General features: G+C 38.8%; 1 non-coding gene across 1 annotated transcript; it reads left to right on the forward strand.

The window, feature by feature from the left end:
• The first annotated feature begins 6,028 nt into the window (after positions 1-6,028).
• TRNAT-CGU (transfer RNA threonine (anticodon CGU)) lies at positions 6,029-6,101 on the forward strand. Its single transcript has one exon. It is a non-coding gene; the product is annotated as a tRNA-Thr (tRNA).
• Positions 6,102-9,397: the final 3,296 nt, after the last annotated feature.

The raw sequence follows: 9,397 nt of genomic DNA on the forward strand, positions 1-9,397 counted from the left end.
AATCGTTAACAAAGGGAGAGAATACCTAGTATCATTTGCACAGTTGATAGATAGTGAATTTGCAGAAATAATGGGCCATGTTCCAACAATGTGGCTGTCTTTAGGAAGATCAGTAGATCGGTTATTAATGAATTTTGAACTTTTATCAAGATATTCCAGAACTGTGTCAAAACAGAATGTCCTACATTTTTGAAGCAGTTTTACAAAGATTAAAGTGTAATGGAGGAAGAGTTGTTGAAAATGTATTTTTTTTTTCAGTATTGTTGCTAATCTTTTCAAAGAACATATTCTGCTTTTAGACCATACCTGAAACTTATGAAATGTTGAGCAAATTAAAAAATAAAATTAAGAGCAGGTTAGAAGATAAGTTTATCTCCTCAGAGTGTAAATCATCAATCAAGGAGCTTGTTCCAAAAGAACAAGGCAGAGTAATATGTGATGTGGAAGAACTTTACAAGCCTTGTATTTCTTCTCTGGAACTGAATTATGATTTCACATAATTATAATAATATTTAATAAAAACAGTTATATTCGCCTACTTATAGTACAATTGTCCGACTTTAAAGATATTATTTTTGTAACTATCTGAAATTTGTCCAGAATTTAATTGTGACAACTTTTATGAAGAATTTTGTGTACAGTATCCGTGGTAATGAAGGGAGTGGGCTGAACGGTTAATCGAAAAAAAATCAACACTCCGTACACAAAATATTTTCATAAATTTAGTGAATGATACACTTTCGAAATTTCTTCCATAGTCTTGTATTTAACACGCTAGGTAATGGATCAGAAGTTCACTAATTTAAGTCTGGTTGTCAATGACGAGTTTCTAAGGGCCAAGGAAACTTCTTTTAATGGTTGTCTGAGGAAATATATAAATAGTGGAGGTCTCGTGTTGTAGATGTACATACTTTATAAGTTACACTCCAATCTCGTATTCTGATACGAGATGAGCCACGGTTTCGCTGTCCTCAAACCATTCAATTATTTAGTTTTTTCTATACTTATCACAACAACACTTTTTTTTGACACCCGTAGAAGACATTTTTTATAGAGTTTATACGAGAATTCGAACCGTAGACCATACTGTGCAATAGCACTCTCTCTAAAAAAATAACGTGCTAATGCAATGCACAGTATTTAATATATTTCTGCAGAAAAAACGCGAGAGAAAGACAGACGAATAATCCACCAATCGGTTAATAGAGTGAGATAATCGGGGTTCTACTGTATTTGTAAATAGTTCAAGGTCACTGAATAGTCAGAAATTTCAATCATCTGAAAATAAATGGTTAACATCTTTCAGTGATCACCTTTCACTGGATATCCCCAACATAAATGTATTAATTTCATATTTATTAAAAGTTCCTGGTTCAAATAGTAAGAACGATGGTACGTTCAACCAGAGGTCCCGGGATAGATAACCGCCACCGAAACAATTTTTCTCTTGAAAATATTCAAATCTGCTTTACAGGGAGCTTTACCAGAAAGACTAGATTTGCATATTATATACGTCACAGTGTACGTTAACAGAAAACCACAATCCAAGTCACGCAGAGATTGTGTGCACTCGATGTGTGTCTCTGGCGTTTCGTCAGCCCACGCGAGTTGTGTGGATATAAAGGGAAAAGTTGAGACGGTGTCGGGTGGATTTCCCGGGTAGCTCAGTTGGTAAGACGCGCTGGTACGTTCAACCAGATTTCCCGGGATCTATACCCGGCCACGGAACAATTTTTCCCTTGAAATTATTCAAGTTTGCTTTACAGGATGCTTTACCTGAAAGACTAGATTTGCATAATATATTCGTCACTGTGTACGTTAACAGAAAACCACAATCCAAGTCACTCAGAGATTGTGTGCACTTGATATGGGTCTCTGGCTTTCGTCAGCCCACGCGAGTTGTGTGGATATAAAGGGAAAAGTTGAGACGATGTCGGGTGGAGTTCCCGGGTAGCTTTGTTGGTAAGAGCGCTGGTACGTTCAACCAGAGGTCCCGGGATGGATACCGCCCCCGGAATAAATTTTCCCTTGAAATTATGCAAATCTGCTTTACAGGCAGCTTTACCTGAAAGACTAGATTTGCATAATATATACGTCACTGTGTACGTTAACAGAAAACCACAATCTATGTCACGCAGAGATTTTGTGCACTCAATGTGGGTCTCTGGCGTTTCGTCAGCCCACGCGAGTTGTTTGGATATAAAGGGAAAAGTTGAGACGTTGTCGGGTGGAGTTCCCGGGTAGCTCAATTGGTAAAAGCGCTGGTACATTCAACCTGAGGTACCGGGATCGACACCCGGCCCCTATTTTTCCCTTGATATTATTCAAACCTGCTTTACAGGGAGCTTTACCAGAAAGACTACATTTGCATAATATATACGTCACTGTGTACGTTAACAGAAAACCACAATCCAAGTCACGCAGAGATTGTGTGCACTCGATGTGGGTCTCTGGCGTTTCGTCGGCCCACGCGAGTTGTGTGGATATAAAGGTAAAAGTTGAGACGGTGTCCGGTGGAGTTCCCGGGTAGCTCTGTTGGTAAGAGCGCTGGTACAATCAACCAGAGGTCCCGGGATCGATACCCGGCCCCGGAAATATTTTTCCCTTGAAATTATTCAAATCTGCTTTACAGGGAGCTTTACCTGAAAGACTAGATTTGCATAATATATTCGTCACTGTGTACGTTAACAGAAAACCACAATCCAAGTCACGCAGAAATTGTGTGCACTCTATTTGTGTCTCTGGCGTTTCGTCAGCCCACGCGAGTTGTGTGGATATAAACGGAAAAATTGAGACGGTGTCGGGTGGAGTTCCCGGGTAGATCAGTTGGTAAAAGCGGTGGTACGTTCAACCAGAGGTCCCGGGACCGATACCCGGCACCGGAAAAATTTTTCCCCAGAAATTATTCAAATCTGCTTTACAGGGAAATTTACCTCAAAGACTAGATTTCCATAATATATACGTCACTGTGTACGTTAAGAGAAAACCACAATCCAAGTCACGCAGAGATTGTGTGCACTCGATGTGGGTCTCTGGCTTTTCGCCAGCCCACACGAGTTGTTTGGATTTATAGGGAAAAGTTGAGACGGTGTCGGGTGGAGTTCCCGGGTAGCTCAGTTGGTGAGAGCGGTGGTACATTCAACCAGAGGTCCCGGGATCGATACCCGGCCCCGGAACAATTTTTCCCTTGAAATTATTCAAATCTGTTTTATAGGGAGCGTTACCTGAAAGACTAGGTTGGCATAATATATACGTCACTGTGTACGTTAACAGAAAACCACAATCCAATTCACGCGGAGATTGTGTGCACTCGATATGTGTCTCTGGTGTTTCGTCAGCCCACGCGAGTTGTGTGGATATAAAGTGAAAAGTTGAGACGGTGTCGGGTGGAGTTCCTGGGTAGCTCAGTTGGTAATAGGCTGGTAAGTTCAACCAGAGTTCCCGGGATCGATACCCGGCCCCGGAACAATTTTTCCCTTGAAATTATTCAAATCTGCTTTACAGGGATCTTTACTTGAAAGACTATATTTGGATAATATATACGTCACTGTGTACGTTAACGGAAAACCACAATCCAAGTCACGCAGAGATTGTGTGCACTCGATGTGGGTCTCTGGCGTTTCGTCAGCCCACGCGAGTTATGTGGATATAAAGGGAAAAGTTGAGACGGTGTCGGGTGGAGTTCCCGGGTAGCTTAGTTGGTGAGAGCGGTGGTACATTCAACCAGAGGTCCCGGGATCGATACCCGGCCCCGGAGCATTTTTTCCCTTGAACTTATTCAAATCAGTTTTACAGGGAGCTTTACCTGAAAGACTAGATTTGCATAATATATACTGTACGTCAGTGTGTACGTTAACAGAAAACCACAATCCAAGTCACGCAGAGATTGTGTGCACTCGATGTGGGTCTCTGGCTTCTCGTCAGTCCACGCGAGTTGTGTGGATATAAAGGGAAAGCTTGAGAGGGTTCCGGGTGAAGTTCCCGGGTAGCTCAGTTGGTAAGAACGCTGGTACTTTCAACCAGAGTTCCCGGGATCGATACCCGGCCCCGGAAGAATTTTTCCCTTGAAATTATTCAAATCTTCTTTACAGGGATCTTTACTTGAAAGACTATATTTGGATAATATATACGTCACTGTGTACGTTAACAGAAAACCACAATTCAAGTCACGCAGAGATTGTGTGCACTCGATGTGGGTCTCTGGCGTTTCGTCAGCCCACGCGAGTTTGTGTGGATATAAAGGGAAAAGTTGAGACGGTGTCGGGTGGAGTTCCCGGGTAGCTCAGTTGGTGAGAGCGGTGGTACATTCAACCAGAGGTCCCGGGATCGATACCCGGCCCCGGAACAATTTTCCCCTTGAAATTATTTAAATCTGTTTTACAGGGAGCTTTACCTGAAAGACTAGATTTGCATAATATATACTGTACGTCACTGTGTACGTTAACAGAAAACCACAATCCAAGTCACGCAGAGATTTTGTGCACTCGATGTGGGTCTCTGGCGTTTCGTCAGCCCACGCGAGTTGTGTGGATATAAAGGGAAAGGTTGAGACGGTGTCGGGTGAAGTTCCCGTGTAGCTCAGTTGGTAAGAGCGCTGGTACGTTCAACCAGTGTTCCCGGGATCGATACCCGGCCTCGGAACAATTTTTCCCTTGAAATTATTCAAATCTGCTTTACAGGGAGCTTTACCTGAAAGACTGGATTTGCAAAATTATTAGGATCTACATCTAGCCACTTCAAAAGAAAATAAACATTGAAATTACTTCAAAGCAACCCTTGCAGTACAATCCTACAAGTACCACACTTTCCAGACAGAGCTTTCATAGCATAGGCCTACATTATACATATAGTCTGTATCTTATTTACAGATTTAAATTCAATTTCACTCAGTTTCGAATCAAGTAGGCCTACTTACCTTAATTGGTATGTAGAATATTCAGTAAAGTTTTCATTTTCCAGCCATCAAAATTGAAAGATCTTGAACACGACGAAATGTGCTGAGAAAAATTGTGGGAAAAATGCTTGTAAATTGTGTATAGAATTCAAATTAAATGGTGCAGCCATTTAAATATGACGCAATTTTTATGCTTCTAAGCGTCCCAGAACATTTAAACCTGATCAACTTATAAATAAGATATTGTTGATTCATTTTCACACACACAGACACAAATGCAATTTTTACTGTAAATGACCAAAACTTCACCCATGTCCCGTATCAATAATCGTTTTCTCTCTGTCCCTCTGTTTTTTTTTCTTTTCATAGCATTCCTACAGCATAAAGTTCGATGAAGACTAAATTGGCAATGTTTAAGGAGATAATAGAGCCCTAATACTAACTTATCAGCGTTCACTGATTTTAAGGAGAGACGGTGCTTAAATAAGGTGAAAGGCAGTAAACAAATTAATTTTTTCCTTTGAAAAACTCTTTGATATATAATAAAATATATTAAAATAAAATTAAATTGGCATTTATAGTCTTTCGGCTTCTGTGTCACCATTTTTGAAGCTCTCATGCAGAGTTTTTAAATGACACTAAACTCTGATTCCAATTTCTCTTAACTGTGACTTTTTTTCTTTATTCTATAAGAAAAGTTACACGCCTATATTTTCGGAATTATTAATGCTACATGCATGATATTTGGTCAGAGCCATCTCGCTCGGTAGAAATACTATTAGTCAGTTTTAAAGATAATCATTTAAATATCAAGCTCCTTACTTCATTCTTTTTAGATAGTCTATGTGCATTCATATATGCATTTTTATAAGCTAGTATGTAATAGTAAATAAAACCTATATATTTAAAAATATGATAGATTTTATTAATTTGACCTACAGAATAATATCTGTAATATTGACAATTAATATTTTGGGAGGAAAATCCCGGCCAAACAAGTCATTCAGCCGAGTGCGCTCCTAGTATAATGGCAGTTGACATTGGATACACGTCAACATATATATGCCTAACTTGGAGTCGGGCCACAAATGGAAACATTGAAGGAGGAGATTCGGTCCGGTGCTGTGGATTGAATTCGGCGTAGCTCAGTGGTCAGAGCGCTTGGTACGTAGAACCAAGAACCCGGGTTCGATCCCCGGCGCCGGAGCGACTTTTTCTCCTCAAATATTAATTATTAAAAAATAATTATCACGCCATAAAATATTCTTGAATTATTTATTGTAACGCTGAAAAAATTCCATCATATTACATGTATGTGCAAAGTTTATGTATCTACAGTTTAAATATCACCAAATGTATAACGATTCGTTCAAGTAGAAGTCCCTCAGTCTTACTGTATGCATGAACGAGCGAAAATAGAATTCCACGACTTCTCGGTTGTTTAATCTCAAGATCTTGACAAACTAACATAATCAACGCAATCCACAATTAACTCAGGGCTAATTGGTATATATTTTTGCTTTGTCTTGCACTCTGAATTCATAAATATTGAAAAAAATCATGGCGTTCTTAATAATGTTACCTCTTTCAATAGAATCACATTTGTAGCCACAACAATAATCATGTAAATATTTATTACGTGAGAATAGATTTAAGGTGGAACGTGAAAATCTTTTAGCCTTTAGTCTACTATCAGTGAAATGCTGTTGCCAGTTAATGGGATATTTTGAAGCACCTAACAATGATTGATGCTCCCATTCATATTTTAAGAATAATGTATTTAGCAATATTAGAAGAATCTATAAACACATATGGTGAGGGAGGTGGGATATGATGGTAGAGACTGGATTAATCTTGCTCAGGACAGGGACCGACGCCAGGCAGGCTTATGTGAGGGCGGCAGTGAACCTCAGGGTTCCTTAAAAGACATTTGTAAATAAGTAAGTAAATATATAGAAAGATTATAACTGTTTGGGGAGGATTCCCGCATCACATCTCATTGCGTTTTCTTTGTTTTTAAAAAGAATAATAAACATTTTTCCCAAAGTCTGTTGATTACCCGAGACATTTTTTTTTTATTTTGTGTTCATAGTACTGAGCTAATTTACAATTTAACTTTGTTGAACTTTTTTTTTTTTTACTAAAAATCGTTTTAATTGTAAAGATGACATAGAGACATTTCATAATACTAGGTGAAGTATGTTATCTCTTTTAAAGAAGCTGGGACAATTCATTCTTCATATTAACTTATGGACCAAGATCAAAGAATCATCTTATTGAAATACATCCAAAATCAAATATTACATTTCTTTAAATTGAAACTCTCCATCATTTAACATTTTCCATAAATAATAGGTTTATTCTACTTTAAGTTTTAATTAACTAATATTAGTCCTATATTATGTATCTGCAACTATCTCAAGCACCAGTATTTGCTATTTTCTGTGCCAAGTATAGATTTTAAATGTAGACCTATACCTAATTTGTAATTTCATAACATTTAATTCAATAATAGGTATTTTGTGTACCATTTCTTCATCCCATACAACATAAACATGCAGCTTTCCATACCATAACACACAGATTAATCAAACATACAAATAAATATAATTCAACTGGTGTTTACAAATTAAAATGTAATACTTTCCCAGATTTTTACATAGGAAAGACAGGAAGATCCCTTCAAACAAGACACATTGAACACATTAAAGCTATAACTAAACCCTACATCACATTAAATTACGCAGAACACGTTATCAACAACAATCACGACTATAATAACATAGAAACAGATGTGGAAATACTATACATCACACCAGAAAGTCCACAGTTAAACTTGTTAGAACAATATGAAATATGTAAGCATACAATAACACACCCACAACATATACATAATACACTATTACAGTTCAATACCCATACATTATTCGACATCATAATATATGACAAACAAACAACCACCCTCCTCCCACCATAAGAGCAGTCCACCCCCACCCCTACAACTGACGAACGCAAATGTCGGAAATCAAGATCAGCTGGAATAGCAATAGTTCTTTAGACACTGAAGATGACGCCGCACCGGTGTCGAAACGGGGATCCGTCTGTCTAAGGTACATAACCTGTATTAAATTGTAACACTTTTAACTGTTCAGCCATATACTGGGTGTTCAGTTCAAAGTGTGTCATGACTCGCTATATGCCGTCATGTGGCTAGCCGATGAGCCTAGAGAATTCAATCTTCCTACACTTCCGCAGAGGCGTATTATCTATGAGCCAGAGAAGTTGCCTAGCAAGTACGGCGTTCATTCTGAAGAGTACGTATCGATACGTACGGTAACGCCGGTAGTGGCAGGAATGTGAACTGTTTGGAAACACGTACTGTCGGGATATGGGGAGAGGGTTAAGACGATTACTTACGTATTTGTTGACATTAACTTCGACGGTCAACATGGACACGGAGCATTTGATTTGTGTTGTGGAATGTTGCAGTACGCAACCGATGAGAACAAATACTCTGCTTACGACTTGGCTGCGCAAAACACAGTGCGAAAGAGGTTATGGTAGCACACAGACCATACAGACGCCATCTGTTGCTACGCCGTTCAAGTTATATCGTACACGTTCTCAAGTTCAGATTGAACGCCTTGAATAATAGGCAACTTCTCTGACATATAAGATGAAACTCGCTTCAAATCGGTGACTCAACAACAGTGACGTCATGACACACTTTGAAATGAACACTCAGTAGTTTAAAGTTTTGTAACATTTCATTAAAACTAATTTAAATTAAACATGATCTGTATAATAGCTGCTCATAAACTGTTTATGAGAGTTGAGAGGCGGTAAATTTTAGCACTGCCTAGAGGCAGCACTATGCCTAAATCCGGCCCTGTCTGGCTGTATTCCAGAAGAGTATCTATAAAGATCCACGACAACGCATAAATCGTACACATCCGTAACCTGAAATTCTAAATCGCATAGAATGTGTGTTGAAGTAAGTAATTCAAATAAGAAATGCCACCACCGCGTTGTAACACGCACAACTAGTCTATTGTGCCATGTTTTAGCTATGCAAGACCTGATTTCTTCCAAATAGGTTAATGGACGTGGGATTTCCTTCATTACTGCACTTAAACTACTTGAACTACATAACAAGGACGTTTCAAACTTCGGGATTTGGACTTACAATTCATAAAATTCGCCAATAAATTTGCAGTATTCATCTTACATATTGCATCTGGAAAGACAAGGAAAATGCAAACAATCACGCGAATCACATGTTGCGTGTCATCTACGTATTTAACTTCCGTCGCCTGCCGAAGAATCTCTGTAGAACTTAATTTATTCATATTGTCTCATAAATGGCGATGGGCAAAATATAGTTCATTGTCAAGTGATAGTTCGTTCGTTCATTGTGAAAATGAACTAAATTGTGCCATATCACATACAACGGTCGGCCTGGGTAGCGTAGATGGTATAGAGCTGGCCTTCTGTGCTCGAGGT

This window comes from Periplaneta americana, chromosome 10 (assembly GCF_040183065.1).
Source record: "Periplaneta americana isolate PAMFEO1 chromosome 10, P.americana_PAMFEO1_priV1, whole genome shotgun sequence".
In the NCBI taxonomy this organism is placed as follows: domain Eukaryota; kingdom Metazoa; phylum Arthropoda; class Insecta; order Blattodea; family Blattidae; genus Periplaneta; species Periplaneta americana.